The sequence below is a fragment of the Myxine glutinosa genome, chromosome 5, assembly GCF_964187855.1.
Source record: "Myxine glutinosa chromosome 5, kmMyxGlut1.1, whole genome shotgun sequence".
Lineage (NCBI taxonomy): Eukaryota > Metazoa > Chordata > Myxini > Myxiniformes > Myxinidae > Myxine > Myxine glutinosa.
In genome coordinates this window covers 95,801,035-95,816,638 of record NC_136265.1, presented here as the reverse complement: position 1 = coordinate 95,816,638, position 15,604 = coordinate 95,801,035, and the positions used below count along the sequence as shown (strand labels likewise).

Below are 15,604 nucleotides of genomic sequence, written 5' to 3'. Positions count from 1 at the left end.
CAACCAGGGCCGAGGCGAGCTCACCGGTGGGTGTGTCCTAAAGGCACGCGGCTTGATACACGAGCGCGTAATATAAGCGCTCGCGTGGGACTACTTAAAGAGTCTGCCGGGGAGAGTGACACCGTTGGAGTGAGAGTGACGAGAGAACTAGATCCACGACGAGAGACGCGGGTGGAGAGTCACGAGTCACGATTCCTCCGATTCACGGACGCAATTCCTCCCCGCATGTAAGGTCCGCTCGCGCTGACAATACAAACCGCGCTGCCTGCCGGGTTTCGCCGCGGAACCGGAGCCTGAACCGAAGTGGAGCGAGGACCGCAGTGGTGCGTGAACCGGGGCCGGAGCCAACGATGGCCCATCTGCTTGGACCTTCCTTCCTGCTATTCCCCTTTCGTGTAAGTCAATTTGTGTTGTCCTGGGCGTGTTAATTAAGACTGTATAAGGCTGCACTGTGTGTTCTTCTTCTTCTTGGTAGTTGTAAATTGTATAATAAATTCCTGTGTTCTTCCTTTACTTTGGTTTCCTCTCCATCCAATCGTTTTAGTGATTTCTCAATTGAATATACGTGGCACGATTAGAAGCGCTCAGAATCGGGTTAGTCTTTTTGCTAACGGCTCGAGTCGCGGATTGCTAAACCGCTCGGCAATTTCCACCTCTCCGTGGTTCGAGCGGGAGTTATTTCCCTGCTCCGCGGAGGGATTGGCACGCAGGTATTTGGGACTCCATCTTGACCAATCACCCTGGCCAATCTCGACTGCGGAGGAGCGTTATAACTTCCAGAATCGGGGGACGGCCAGCTTAAAGGACAAGGGGATTAACCCCCCCTTGGTAACGGGAGTGCCGACCCCGAATCCGCAACAATATGTTGATGTAAATTTTGAAACATACAAATGTTTATATATTGCCGCGTGATTCCCCCCCACCCCCTCCCCGCCCCCCAGTTAAGACCGGGGAATCACGGATGGCCAAAATGAGCTTTAACTCCGAGGAAATGTTCAATGGCGGATTTAGTACATACGTGCAGGAGGAAGGAGGGAAGAGGAAGAAGCGGCAGCGAGATTTACCTCACGGTCCGCGCGCGCGCCAGCCGTGCCAACGTCTTCAACCTGCAAAGTGATTAAACTCACACGAACACGGGATTTTGAATAGAAAAGAAAATAATAAAAGGGTTTATTTGAAACAACTATCGGGACAGGGAAACACGATGATCAAAACTAGAACTGAGGTTGGGACGTCCCCACTCACAGACTTCGAATACACACCACGGGAAGGATAATAAATAACCGTTTCGTTGTGTTCTGTGGTGCGTTTTATCTCAATCAGTAGTCTGCAGTCATCAAGGATGGTCCGGCTCCGAGTGCAGTCATCCAACCGCGGCTCCGATCAGTAGGAAGTAGGCCTCGTTCACCCCCGTTCGCACTCCACCAGGCCCACGGACGCCACTGCACACCAAGCCTCGTGTCCCCGCGCAATCGTTAGCGAGGTTCGTTCGTGAATCCGGGTAAAATAATTGTCGGGGCGCCAACGTCCTTCCAACGTCCAACGAGCGAGGGTCCAAACGGGACGAGGTCCAACATAAGAGAGGGTCCAGCGCAAAGGGACAGTCCAGGGCAAGAGGGCAAAGGGAAGAGAAAAGCGGAGGCGAAGACAGGCAGAGGCGAAGAGGACAACAATGTCAGTCAGCCAGACGTTCTCCTGATCGTCCTTTGACGTCAGCTCCCTTCTCGAATCTTCCGATCCCCTTGGTCGCCTCTCATTGGCCGGTGGCCAATCACAAGTCCTTCTTTACCCTCGAATCGGTGCTCTTGGTGTTGCTCGCCCCTCCCCCTCCTGTCAATCACGAGTTCTACTAGGCGTGGCTCTCAGCCTGCCTGGTCAATGTTTCATCGCCATGGTGTACCACTGTGCGGCCGCTTGCTGTCGGTCTTTTCGGTCAGTCATTGTGGCGGCGGGGGAATTAATTAATGTTCTGCTAATGTGTGTGATGTGTTGCCATACGGGACAAAGGAATGATCACCAGGTCTGACACACAGGGGAATTAGCTTAGTCCCTATTCTACCTATCACCCGATCATCCTCGTATGATCACAGGTACACACTTGATCCGACATCTGGGCTCACAGAACTTATTGCATCGAGATTCTCCAGCACGACAGAAGCACTACCTATGCAGATATACCTAAATCTATTTATATGCCCTACCCACCAACATAACAATATTAATAGAAAATCTGAGCCTATTCAGCAAATTTGTTCAATGGTGAGAAGGCCTCACACACAAGCACAGGGGATGTGTATGAAGGAAGGAGTGTTTGTCCTCAGATGTAATCCATGCGGCAGATATGCTGATATGTACACAGTTTCCCTTCATCACTAACTTTCAAGTAATAAATCAGGAACCCACTTTTACGAAAATCAGATGGCACTACAACATTCCTGTGGAACACGTCCATGGCAATTCAGATCAAGTTCATTACAATGGCGAGTAGCCCTCCATCACCTGCGTTGAAGATTTGAAGGAAGACAATTTGTATCATTAAACAGTTTGAAAACTGGTGGAAAGTTAAGTTCTTTGGAAATTCAATGAGTATGTTTCCACGGGAAAGTGCAGCAAGAATCACCATACCGGTTCCGGCAGTATCGTATCGGATACTGAGCCCCCATACGTATCGGATAAGTTATTCAAGAAACTTTTTCACAGGAAACAACTTCGCCCATCATACTTCTCCGATATCAACGCACATTAATTCAATCTATTGACAACATTTCACTGGGAGGAATGAGAAGAACAACAGCACAGACATTTTTTATAAAAAAAGGGTTTACAATGTATTATATATGTCCTACATTGTGATTACAGGCTGGCAGGATCGCCAGGAGTCAGCGCCCCGAATCCATGGCTCGCAGGCAACATTGAGGCCTCCAAATGAAAAACGCTGACGAAACTAAACTGCTCCCTCCCAATTCCGTCGCGATATGATGCATCGTGAGATCACTGGGCACCAAAGGTGCCTCGCCCGGGTATGTCACGTGCTGGACGATATTTTATTTATTTCTTTGGCATGGGAGCGGTGCACTTCAAATGTATCTCTACATGTTTTTATTTCATCTTCCCAACCATTCAGAAATGACTACAAATACAATTACGATGGTTCTTTTGTCTTTCTTTATCCTTGGCAGCTTCTGCTTTGCACGTTTCATGTTAGCCACAAGCAGAGAACATTCTCAAATCTAAAACTCAAATTAGATCAGCTGTCTCTCTGAGAAGCGAATCAGTATGTACTCCTGAAGAAATTCATTTCGGCTTTGGAATCCCATGGTCTTTGGCTTCTTGGTGCATAGTTCATGTTATTACAACACACAAACAACTACAAATATGTCTTACATTTCATAAGTATCGAGTGAAGCTCTATTTTATTTCTCCGTACATCTTTCACATTCTGGGGTTCTGTTGAGGTCTTAAATATAACGTCAGACATTGTCAAATACATGTCCTGCCTATCAGAAGGATTCAAAAGTGCGTGTATCTGTGTATTCTACTGCATGTTTTTCACATTTAGAAATGAACATGCTGAATACATGGAAAAATTACGTTGTTTTTGGTAAAATCGACAATTATATCAACAAAATTGGTGTCTCAACAATGGACGTAGGCCCTCCACGCCAAATAGGAAATCAGAGCTGTCTCCCGAGACATCTATCGTGCCTTCGATAAGGTCTGGCACCTCGCCCTTCTCACCAAACACTCCACCTATGGTATCCATGGAGATCTCCATGCATGGCTTGCGGACTTCCTTTCCGGTCACAGTCAACATGTGGCCCTGAATGGAATTCTCTCATCTCCCCTTCCTGTTCAGGCTGGAGTTCCTCAAGGCAGTGTTCTGGGCCCTGTGCTTTTTTTGGTTTTCATCAATGATCTCTCCGACTCTCTGGAAAATCCTCGCTATCTCTTTGCTGATGACTCCACTCTCTGCCGCTCCACATCTCAACCCTAAAAGCGGCAGGCAGCAGCCTCTTCATTCCCTGCAGACCTGGACAAAATCACAAACTGGTCAAACAAGTGGAACATGTCTTTCAATCCTGACGAATCTCATGCTCTCACTTTGTCTCTCCGAAAAGACCGTCTGGAAAACCCTCCCATATACTTTCTCAACAATCATCTTGAAGAAGTTATGTCAATCTTTTCAAGCTTTTGGGTCTCACTATCTGCCATGATCTTTCCTGGGAAAACCACATTTCCAAGCTGGCGTCCAAAGCCAGTCGCTGACTGGGCATCCTCCGTCGTGCGAAGTCCTTCCTTGGCACACCTGAGCTCATCACCACATGCAAGGCTTTCATCCACAGCTTGATGGAATACTGCTCTCCCCTCTGGGCCGGTGCTCCAGCCTTACACCTAGCTCGGCTTCACGCTGTAGAAACCAAAGCTTTCAGTATAATTGGAATCTCCCGCGATGAAGCTGATTCTGAGGGCCTTTCACTCTCTCATCGCAGGCAGGTTGGTGGTCTTTCTGTTTTCTACCAACTCCTCTGCGGCCTTGCTCCCCCAGCTCTGTGTCCCCCAAATATTCCTTCAGGACGCACAAGATCTGCCTGCAACCCTCTTCTGGTGAAACTGCCAAAATCAAGACTCTCTGCTCACCTTCACTCTTTCATTCCCCTTTTTCCCCACCTCTGGAACAAACTCCCCCACTCTCTTCAATCCCACTCCTCCCTCCAGGTTTTTCAAACAGCTGTTCACCACCATCTATTATCTTCCCCCATCCAAAACCTTGATGTTTTCTACCCCCGTTAATTCACCCAAAATCCGCCTCTTTCAATCTCCGACTTCATTCCTGAAATTCCCTGTAGTATCAATTTGTTTTATACCGTGTACCCATCCCCCCGCCCCCCCAGCCCTCTTCCTGCATTTTCTTCCAGCAACCATTGAAATTAAAACACCTAGAGTCAGTGTCGTGTTTATTCTACCAGGTGAGCGCCAGGTGTATTGCCCCTCTGTTTATTTCTACGATTATTCACTTTAATGTTGAACTGATGCATCATTTAACCAAGTCTTCCATTGTTTGAATTAAACAATGATGTCAGTCAGTTTACAACTGGGGTTACCTTTACCATGGTTGTGGCCCGGTAGTGAAGTACAACTAACCCTTCATTGCGGTTACTCGGGGTCTCTAAATGACCGAAGCCCCCACTGGTCACGTGGTGGTCCGAAAACATGGACATCGCGGATCAAGTCACGTGGTGTTACCCCTTATCGATCGCTATGTAGTTAAGAAACGTGTTGTAATCTACAACTACCTTTAGTGCTCATCACGAATATGTTCAAAACCCGAAATCTCCACAACTCTTCCCCTACTCACAACTCGCTTCGTAAAAAGTTTCTTTAGCTGCACATCTCCTCATTGCTGCTAACCGGAAGTACAAAACTCTACTTCTTCTCTATTTAGTCGGTTATTTCTATGGATCGTTATTTCGCCGCCACCAACGTGTATTTACCAGAGCATTCCTTCTAGCGTCTCATCTTGTTAAAATGTATTCACACAAAAATATCCAACGCTGAAAATAAACCGAGGAAAAAGAAGGTTCGACAAGCCAAGTTAGAGGATACACCTCTGTTGGTATTTTCAGTTCCACGTCACAGAAAGGTTGTTGTTGTTTATTGCATTTTTTTATGTTGTATTGTAATGTCGTAGTTTATTGTATTATATGTAATATTATATGGAGTAGTTTATTGTCGTATATGTAATATTATATGTATTTATTATATGTAATATTATATGTATTTATTATATGTAGTCTTATATGTTGTATTATATGTCGTAGTTCATTGTATTATATGTAATATTATATGTATGTATTATATTGAAGTGTGGTGCTGCGCACACACAACTTGCTTGCCAAATAGGTAGGCCACAACGCGTTTGTTAAAACAAAAGAGTCTTTATTTCGAAAGCTCGAATTGCAGCACTGAGCGGGCTCGAGCTTAGAGCCCGCATATAATAATAATAATAATTCATTTATTTTGTATCGCGCTTTTCATGAAGCCCAAAGGCGCTTTGACAGAGTGCAAAACATAATGCATAACAAAACATGAAAACAACAATTGCAAAAAGACAAGAATCAATAGGGAAATATTTAAAGCAAAAGGAGGGAGAAGGAGAAGTGATAGTCAGGGGTTAAATGCTGTGGGTTGAATGTTGAATGCAGTGCTGAACAGGTGGGTCTTGAGTGATGTTTTGAATGTGGTTAGTGAGGGCGAGTCTCTGATGGTGTGAGGTAGTGAGTTCCAGAGGGTGGGATCAGCGATGGAGAAGGCCCTGTCCCCCCAGGATCTGAATTTGGTCCGGATGGGGGGGGGGGGTCAGGAGGTTGGTACCAGCAGAGGGGAGATTGCGGGTGGGAGTGTGTCTGGAGAGGAGGTCAGCCAGGTAGGATGGGGCCAGGTTATGGAGGGCTTTGTAGGTCAAGAGGAGGATTTTGTACTAGATTCTCTGGGAGATGGGGAGCCAGTGAAGCTTGTAAAGGACGGGGGTGATGTGGTCACGGGTCCGGGAATGGGTGAGTAGACGGGCAGTGGAGTTCTGAATGTGTTGGAGTTTATTGGTGATTGTTGAGGGTGAACCATAGAGGAGGCTATTGCAGTAGTCCAGACGGGAGGTGATGAAGGCGTGGATGAGGGTTTCTGCAGCCGTGGAGGAGAGGGATGAGTGGAGACGGGCGATGTTTTTCAGGTGAAAGAAGGCTGTCTGTGTGATCTGTTTAGTGTATTTGTCGAAGGAGAGGGTTTGGTCAAAGATGACGCCAAGATTCCGGATGAGAGGGGAGGTGGATACTGGGATACCGTCGATGTTGAGGGCAAAGTTATGGGTGGATTTTGTGAGCGTTTTTGCGCCAATGATGATTATTTCAGATTTATCACAGTTAAGTTTGAGGAAGTTGATTTGAAGCCAGGATTTTATTTCAGAGATGCAGTTTGTCAGGATAGAGTGGGTGTCGGTGGAGACGGACTTGGTGGAGATGAAAAGCTGGATGTCATCGGCGAAGCAGTGGAATTGGAGACCATGACGGCAGATTAAGTGACCGAGGGGGGACAGGTAAAGGATGAAGAGGAGGGGGCCAAGAACTGAACCTTGGGGGACACCTTGGGGGAGGGGAGCAGTGGGGGATTTGCAGTTATTGATGGAGATGAACTGGCGTCTGTCAGAGAGGTATGATTTAATCCAAGAGAGGGCAGTGCTGGTAACGTTAAAGGTGGATTCAAGTCGGGTGAGGAGGATGGTGTGATCTATGGTGTCAAAGGCAGCGCTGAGGTCGAGGAGGACGAGAATGTTGAGGTTGCCAGCGTCAGAGGAGAGGAGAAGGTCGTTGGTGATTTTGAGGAGAGCAGTTTCAGTACTGTGGTTGGAGCGGAATCCGGATTGGAATGTTTCATACAGGTTATTGGCAGAGAGGTGATGTTTGAGTTGAGTGGCTACAGCACGTTCCAAAACTTTCGACAGAAAGGGTAGGTTGGAGATGGGTCTGAAGTTGTTTAGGGTGTCAGGGTTTAGACCAGGTTTTTTTAGAATGGGGGTAACAGCAGCAATTTTGAGGGATGGTGGGACGATGCCTGTAGAGAGGGAGGAGTTTATTGTTGCATTGATAAGTGGAGAGAGAGCAGGGAGGGAGGCCTTGACAAAGCTGGGGGGGATGGGGTCAAGAGTGCAGGTGGCAGTTTTCATTCTTATGAGGAGTTCAGAGAGGTCAGTAGGGGAGACCGGGGAGAATTGAGACAGGGGAAGGCAGGATAAGGGGGGGCAGGTGGTTGGAGGGGGAGCGGGTGCGGCGGTGGTCAAGCTGTTGTAGATGTTGTCAATTTTGCGTTGGAAGAAAGAAAGGAAGGAGATGCAGTTGTCTACTGTGAATGACTGGGTGGTGGTGTCCAGGGGGCGGAGGAGTTTGTTTATTGTCGAGAAGAGTGCTTTTGGGTTTCCGGATCCAGAGTGGATAATTTGAGAGTAGTAGGCGGAGCGGGCGTGGGAGAGGGCATCTTTGTAGTGTTGTAGGTGGTCCTTGTAGGCTTGGGAGTGAACTGTGAGACCTGTTTTATTGCGGAGTCTTTCAAGTTGGCGAGCACGAGTTTTCATCAGGCGGAGTTCAGGGGTAAATCAGGGAGCAGAATGGGTGAAAGAAACTGTTTTGGTTTTTACAGGCGCAAGCTGGTCAAGGCAGGAGGAGAGAGTGTGGTTGTAGTAGTCAGTGAGGTCGGAAGGGGTGTGGAGGTCAAAGAAGGGAGAAGTGGACATTTTTTCAGAGAGGGTGGATGAGAATGAGGTAGGTGAAAGAGCGTTTAGCTTACGGAAGTTGATAGCGCGATAATGTCTTGGTGTTGGGGTGGGGATGTTTATGGTCATAGTGATGGCTAAGTGGTCAGAGAGGGTGAGGTCAGAGCCAGAGAGATGGTGCAAAATTAATCCAGTGGAGCAGACAAGGTCCAAAATGTGACCACGGATATGCGTAGGAAAGTTGACATGTTGAGTGAGGTTAAAGCAGGTGAGTAAATCAGTGAGGTCAGTGGTTATTGTGGAGTCAGTGGAGTCCATGTGGATATTGAAATCACCAAGGAGGAGGATTGAGGGGGAGAGGGAACATAGCTGGGTCAGAAAGTAGGAGAAGTCAGACAGGAATAATGGGTGTGGTTTGGGAGGGCGGTAGACGACAGCCATGACTGACTGCGTGCGACCAGAGAGTTTAAAAGCCAGGTGTTCAAAGGATGAGGATGAGGCGATGGGGATGAGGCTGGTCCTGATGTCTTGACGGTGTGCCGAGGCCACGCCTAGTCCCCGGGCGTGGCCGATCGGTCGAAGGGCGGGGCACGTGCCATCGGTCCCTGCCTGGGCGCTCGCGCCACCCACTGGTGCGCGGAATTATTGCCCCTTGTGCCCGCCACACGCTCCCCCCCAGAATTCCCATGCACCTGAAGGGTGAGTTTGCGGGGAAGCCGGATGACCCGGCCGAAACGCCCCCTGGCGATGGGTGCAGGGCTGGGTGGTAGCGGGCCGGCGGAGCTGAGGGGGGCTGGGGGTCTGACCGCCGGGGGGGCCTCGACGCGGAGGCAGAGCTGCTGGCGGGGGTGCCGGGGGCCCGACCGGCGGGGGGCGGCCTCAACGCGGAGGCAGCGCTGCCGGCAGGGGGTGGTCCGGATCGAGGTGGGCCGGCTTGAGGCGGTCCACGGACATGCGATCCGGGGCACCGCCGATGTCGACCGTGAAAAACTTGTCACCGGTCTCCAGCACGCGGAAGGGCCCGTCGTATGGGGGCCGTAGCGGTGCCCGGTGGGGGTCGTGCCGGATGAACACGTACTTTGCCGTGCGAAGCTCCGGGGCGACGTGGGAAGGCGGGCAACCGTGGTGTGCCGTTGGCACCGGGGCGAACCTCCGGGCGGTCTCCTGAAGGGCGGAGCTCTGTTGCGCCGCGGACCAAGGAACCGTGGAGTCGGGGATAAATTCACCCGGTACCCGCAGTGGTTGCCCGAAGACCAGCTCCACCGAGGACGCGCGCAGGTTGTCCTTGGGCGCCGTCCTGAGGCCCAGCAGGACCCAGGGGAGCTTGTCGACCCAGCCGCCGTCGCGGAGGCTGGCCCGGAGTGCGGCCTTCATGGAGCGATGAAAGCGCTCGCACAGGCCATTGGCCTGGGGGTGGTAGGCCGTGGTGTGGTGTAGTTTCACCCCGAGCCCTTGCGCCACCGCGGCCCAGAGCTCCGAGGTGAATTGGGGGCCGCGGTCGGACGAGATGTCCGAGGGGGCACCGAACCGGGCAACCCAAGTGGCGATAAAGGCTTGCACCACCTCAGCCGCAGACGTCGCCGCCAATGGGACGGCCTCCGGCCACCGCGTGGTGCGGTCGACCATGGTGAGGAGGTGGGTGAACCCTTGCGAGGGGGGCAGAGGTCCCACCAAGTCGACGTGCACGTGGTCGAACCGCTGCTCGGGCACCGTAAACGGGGCCAACGGTGCCTGTGTGTGGCGGTGGACCTTTGCGCGCTGGCACGCGAGGCTCTTCCTGGCCCAGTCGCGGATGTCCTTCCTAACTAAGGCCATGCCAGATGAACTTCGCCCCGACGAGTTTCTGGGATGCCTTCGCACCAGGGTGGGGCAGGCCATGGATGGCATCGAACACTGGGCGCTGCCCGCCAGCGGGCACGATGGGGCGAGGCCGGCCGAGGGAGACGTAGCATAGGAGGGCCGTGCCCGCGGCATCGAATGGCACCTCGGTGACGTGGCGGCGTGTGACGATGGTCCGCAAGGCCTAGATGCCAGGGTCGGCGGTCTGGGCCTCCACCATCCGGGCAGAGTCGACCCCGAGGTGGACCGCATGCACGGCGGACCGGGAAAGGCAATCCGCCACCGGGTTGTCCTTACCCGCCACGTGACGGATGTCCGTCGTGTACTCGGACACGGCAGAGATGTGGCGCTGCTGCCGTGCCGACCATGGCTCGGCGACCTTGGCCATCGCGAACACAAGGGGCTTGTGGTCAACGAAGGCCGCGAACGGGGGGCCCTCCAGCAGATGGCGGAAGTGTCGGACCGCCAGGTGGAGCCCGAGCAGCTCGCGGTCGAAGGTGCTGTACCGGCGTTTGTGCGGGCGAAGCTGCCGGCTAAAAAACGCCAGCGGCTGCCAAGCACCACGCACCCATTGCTCGTGCACCACGCCCACCGCGTAGTCCGACGCGTCGGTGGTGAGGTCGATCGGTGCATCGGGCGCCGGGTGCGCCAGCATGGTGGCATCGGCCAGAGCCAGCTTTGTGCCCGCGAACGCCACGGCCATCGGCTCCGACCATGTGATGTCACCTTTGCCCGGCTTGCCCCGAAGGGCCTCGTGCAAGGGGCGGAGCAGCCGGGCGACGTGGGGCATGAAGCGGTGGTAAAAGTTTACCATGCCCAGGAACTCCTGGAGCCCCTTGATCGTGCAGGGCTGTGGGAAATCCCTGACAGCCTCCACCTTGGCCGGTAAAGGGACGGCCCCGTGCTCGGTGATGCGGTGCCCCAAGAGGTCGATGGTGGCGACGCCGAAACGGCACTTGGCAGGGTTGATGATTAGGCCATGCTGGCCCAGGCGTTCGAAAAGCGTGTGGAGGTGGAGCAGGTGCTCCTCCTCGGACGCGCTCGTGACTAGGATGTTGTCCAGGTAGACAAACAGGAAAGGTAAGTCACGCAAGACGCTATCCATAAGCCGCTGGCACGCCTGGGCCACATTCTTCAACCTGAAGGGCATCCTTAGGAATTCGAAGAGGCTGAAAGGGGGTGATGACGGCCGTCTTCGGGACATCGTCCGGTTGGACGGGGACCTGATGGTAGCCCCGGATGAGGTCCACCTTAGAAAACACGGTCGTGTTGGCCAACCGGGCGGAGAAGTCCTGAATGTGTGGGACCGGGTAGCGGTCGGGGGTGGTGGCTTCATTGAGCCAGCGGTAATCCTCGCACGGCCGCCATCCCCCGCCGGGCTTCGGCACAATGTGCAGCGGAGAAGCCCAAGCGCTGTTGGAGCGCCGTACGATCCCCAGCCGCTCCAGCGTGGCGAACTCCGCTTTCGTCATGGCGAGCTTCGTGGGCTCGAGTCGGCGTGCCCGGGCATAGACCGGCGGCCCGACCGTGGGGATGTGGTGTTCCACCCCGTGTTTAACGGCCATAGCTGAGAAGGTGGGCCGCGTGAGGGCCGGGAAACTGGCGAGGAGGCCGATAAAGTCGTCCGCTGCCGGAAGCGTGCAAACTAAACTCGCCGGGACGGAACCTTCCAGCAAGCCGCTTGGCAAGCCGCTCGGTGAGCCACTCAGTGAGCCGCTCAGTGAGCTGCTCAACGAGCCGCTCAGCGAACAAGCGAGCGAGCTAAAGGTTTCGGCCTGGACGAGCCGTCTGCGCTTCACGTCGACCAACAACCCATTCGCACATAGGAAGTCCGCACCAAGCAATGCCATTGGCACGCTGGCGGTCACGAACAACCAGTGAAAGCGCTGCCCTCCGAACCGCAGTGAGAGGCAGCGCTTCCCGAACGTGCGGATGGGTGTACCGTTGGCGGAAAGCAACGCGGGGCCCCGGCCCGCTTGTCGGACGTGGAGGCGGGGATGACACTTACCTGCGCTCCTGTATCGCAGAGGAAACGGCGCCCGGACAAGGTGTCCGTGATGAATAGGAGGCTGCCGGAATGGCCGACACTCAGGACCGCTAACGAGCACCGGCCCGGTCGTTTCCCTACTTGTCAAACGAGCATGGCGGGCGACACGTCCTCGCCTTGTGGCCGAACCTGGCGTGGAAATAGCACCAGGCTTGCGGCGGCGGGGGCGGCGGCGGCCGTGGCGGCCGCGGTGTTCTCGGCGGCGGTGGTGGTGGGCGGGGCGCGGCAGCGGCCACGAGGGACGCTGTAGCCTCTGCCCCGGGATCCATGACGGCAGCACCGTAACTCGACCGCGTGTCGCAAGCCGCAAAAAACTTGTCGGCCTCTACGGCCAGGGCGTGGGGTTCCCTTATTTTGGAATCGGCCAGCGCGAGGCGTACCTGTAGAGGTAGCTGGCGTAGGAAAAGCGCCCGGAATAAGAAATCCGGGGCTTGGTCACCCAGCAGCGACAGCATAAAATCCATCCGCACGGATGGTCGTGTGTCGCCGAGTTCGGGAAGGTCCAGGAGGCGGTCGGCCCATTCGATCTCCGTGAGGCCGAACGTGGCGATGAGGAGTGTGGTCGACCTCGTACTTGTGGTCGACCGGCGGGTGCCGCAGGATGGACACGACTCGGGCGGCAGTGCGGGCCCGAGGGCGGCGACCACGTGGTAGTAACGGGTCTCGTCCACCGTTATGCCTCGAAGCTGAAATTGCGCTTCGGCGTGCACAAACCACATGTTGCCCTGTGCTTCCCAAAACTCTGGGAGTTTTACTGCGACGGCGTTGGTGGCCATGGCGCGTTCGGTTGTCAGCAACGGCTGAACCAATCGGGATCACCAGTGAAGTGTGGTGCTGCGCACACACAACTTGCTTGCCAAAGAGGTAGGCCACAACGCGTTTGTTAAAACAAAAGTCTTTATTTCGAAAGCTCGAACTGCAGCACTGAGCGGACTCGAGCTTAGAGCCCGCATATATGAGCCGAGGCCACGCCTAGTCCCCGGGCGTGGCCGATCGGTCGAAGGGCGGGGCATGTGCTATCGGTCCCCGCCTGGGCGCTCACACCACCCACTGGTGCGCGGAATTATTGCCCCTTGTGCCCGCCACAATATGTGGTAGTTTGTTGTATTATATGTAATATTATATGTAGTATTATATGTAGTTGTTTATTGTATTTATTATATGTAATATTATATGTATGTATTATATGCAGTAGTTTATTGCATTATGTCATATTATATGAATTTATTTTATGTATTTATTACACGTCGTAGTTTATTGTATTATATGTCATATGATGTGTATTTATTAAATGTAGTATTATATGCAGTAGTTTATTGTATTTCTGTAATACTAGCAGAAGTACCCGGCATTGCCGGGCGGGGGAGGGGAGGGGAGGGGGAATAGGAGGGGAGGGGAACAGGGGGGAGGGGAGGAGAGGGGGGGGTAGGGTGGAGGGGGAAGGGTGGCGGAGGGGAGGACAGTGGGGGGAGGGGGAAGGGGGAGGGAAGGGGAGGGCCAGTCAACAATGATGTTGCAGTTCTCATGGTCGGAGAGCAGCACAACAATCGCGACATCGTCCTGAATCTTCGCAACAGCACGAAGTGGATTTTGGAGACTCACCGATCCTGTGACGCCCTCCAGTACCGGCGTTGCCGGGTGGGGGAAGGGAGACCCGTACATTCCCAACCCGTACATTCGCCCTCTCGACTCAAGCTCACTCGGACAAAAGCCTCGCACAAATTACACCGTGAAGGCCCAATGGCCATGTCTATGCCACAAATCAAGTACGTGAGCGAGTCGGGCGCACTGAATTGAAAATATATAGAACGCTCATACTCCGTGAAAAGTGAAGCCAACTGGCGGCGGGGATGGAACATCACGTGATCGCTCTGAGCGAATCAGCGCTCTGCTCTGCCACCGGTCAGAATCCGTGTATAATATTCCTGGCTGAAAAAAAATCTATGTGAAACATGCTACTATCTATGCTAAATCATGCTAAGTCATGCTAAATGCTAATCATGCTAAATGCTAATCATGCTAAAATCTATGCTACTTGCTGTGAGTTTATGGCGGCAAGGAACATCACGTGATCGCGTCACAAACATCATTCGTGATCACGTCATCACGTGATCGTGATCGTCATCAATGAGCGCGAATGAGCGAATCAGCGCGCTGCTCTGCCACCGATTCAGATTCCGTGTATAATATTCCTCGCTGAAAAAAAATGGATCTAAAGATGAAAGAAAAAAAAACCTATGTGGTGTGAATGGCAATGTTCCTCGCTGAAATGTGAAAAAACGCAATCGCTTTTCGCTCTGAAATACGTGCGAACGCGTAACTGAGTTAATGGCGGCAAGGAACATCACGTGATCGCTCTGAGCGAATCAGCGCGCTGCTCTGACACCGGTCAGATTCCGTGCATAATATTCCTCGCTGAAATGCGCTGAGGTAAAAATATGGTAAAAAAAATATTATGAAATCAATTTTTAGGTCGGCCATGTTCTTCCCAGGCTCAATGGCCATGTCTATGCCAAATATCAAGTACGTGAGCCTCTCCGTTTAGGAGTCTATCGGTAACATTACACACACACACACACACACACACACACACACACACACACACACACACACACACACACACACACACACAAACTGTTTTATATATATAGATTATATGTAGCATTTATTGTATGAAGGTGTTGTTTATTGTAGGTTGCCCGTTTGTCAGATGACCAGTGACATTTCTCCCGGGTATCCCTCATTCCAGGGTTGTGTGTTCAGTATCGAACAGTTAGCTATCGCTTGCCAAGCCATCCGTTCATTATCAACAGTTTCGAATGGAGTGCTTGCTGGAGTGCTTAAGCGACTTAGCGAGCGTTCTCCAAGAAAATTGGAAACTGAAAACACCCCTCATGGAGGAGGTAGAAATCCCACAAAACAAGCCAGAAATGTGGAGAGAGAAAGAATTTTACGTCCATTAACTTTGATTGGGTGGGTGAAGAAGAGATGGAAAGGAAAAGTGTGAGGGAAAAAGTGCGGGAAAGAAGGGAACGAGATCGGGATTGGTCGAGAGTTGGAGTGAGAGAAAGCAGAGTGCTACAAACACGTGACCAGACGATGGAGACCCAGACATTCAATAAATACAGAATCACAAAATATAAACACAAGGACCAAAAGGACTAAAGTCCTTACGAGACTGATGGCTTCACAAATCGAGGGATTCGGAGACACAAAGCAAGCGTGCAACGCAGCTGTTTATTCGGGGAAGTGATGACACAGGAACAACTCTCGGGAGGCCCAACAGGTTTCGCAGCACGGAAAAGCACATTCACTTTTTTAATATATTGTGATGTAGCGGTTACCTTATTCACATGTCGCGGTTACCTTATTCGCATGTAGTGGTTACCTTATTCACATGTCGCGGTTACCTTATTCACATGTCGCGGTTACCTTATTCACATGTAGCGGTTACCTTA

The 15,604-nt window shown here is 52.3% G+C and overlaps 1 protein-coding gene and 1 long non-coding RNA gene across 3 annotated transcripts in view; one reads left to right on the top strand and one right to left on the bottom strand.

Moving 5' to 3' along the window:
* Nucleotides 1–15,604, top strand: part of LOC144891992 (uncharacterized) — a 707,648-nt gene that overhangs the window by 535,028 nt on the left and 157,016 nt on the right. The window lies entirely within an intron of this gene.
* LOC137427340 (uncharacterized) overlaps nucleotides 1–15,604 on the bottom strand; it is a 62,304-nt gene that overhangs the window by 12,644 nt on the left and 34,056 nt on the right. Inside the window, exon 1 of one of the 2 annotated variants that reach the window (XM_078777120.1) lies at nucleotides 5,357–5,431. The exons of the other annotated variant lie outside the window; for it this stretch is intronic. The gene's annotated coding sequence lies outside the window, so the exon portion shown is untranslated. Of the gene's footprint in view, nucleotides 1–5,356; nucleotides 5,432–15,604 lie in introns of those variants that run through there. 2 annotated transcript variants of the gene reach the window in all.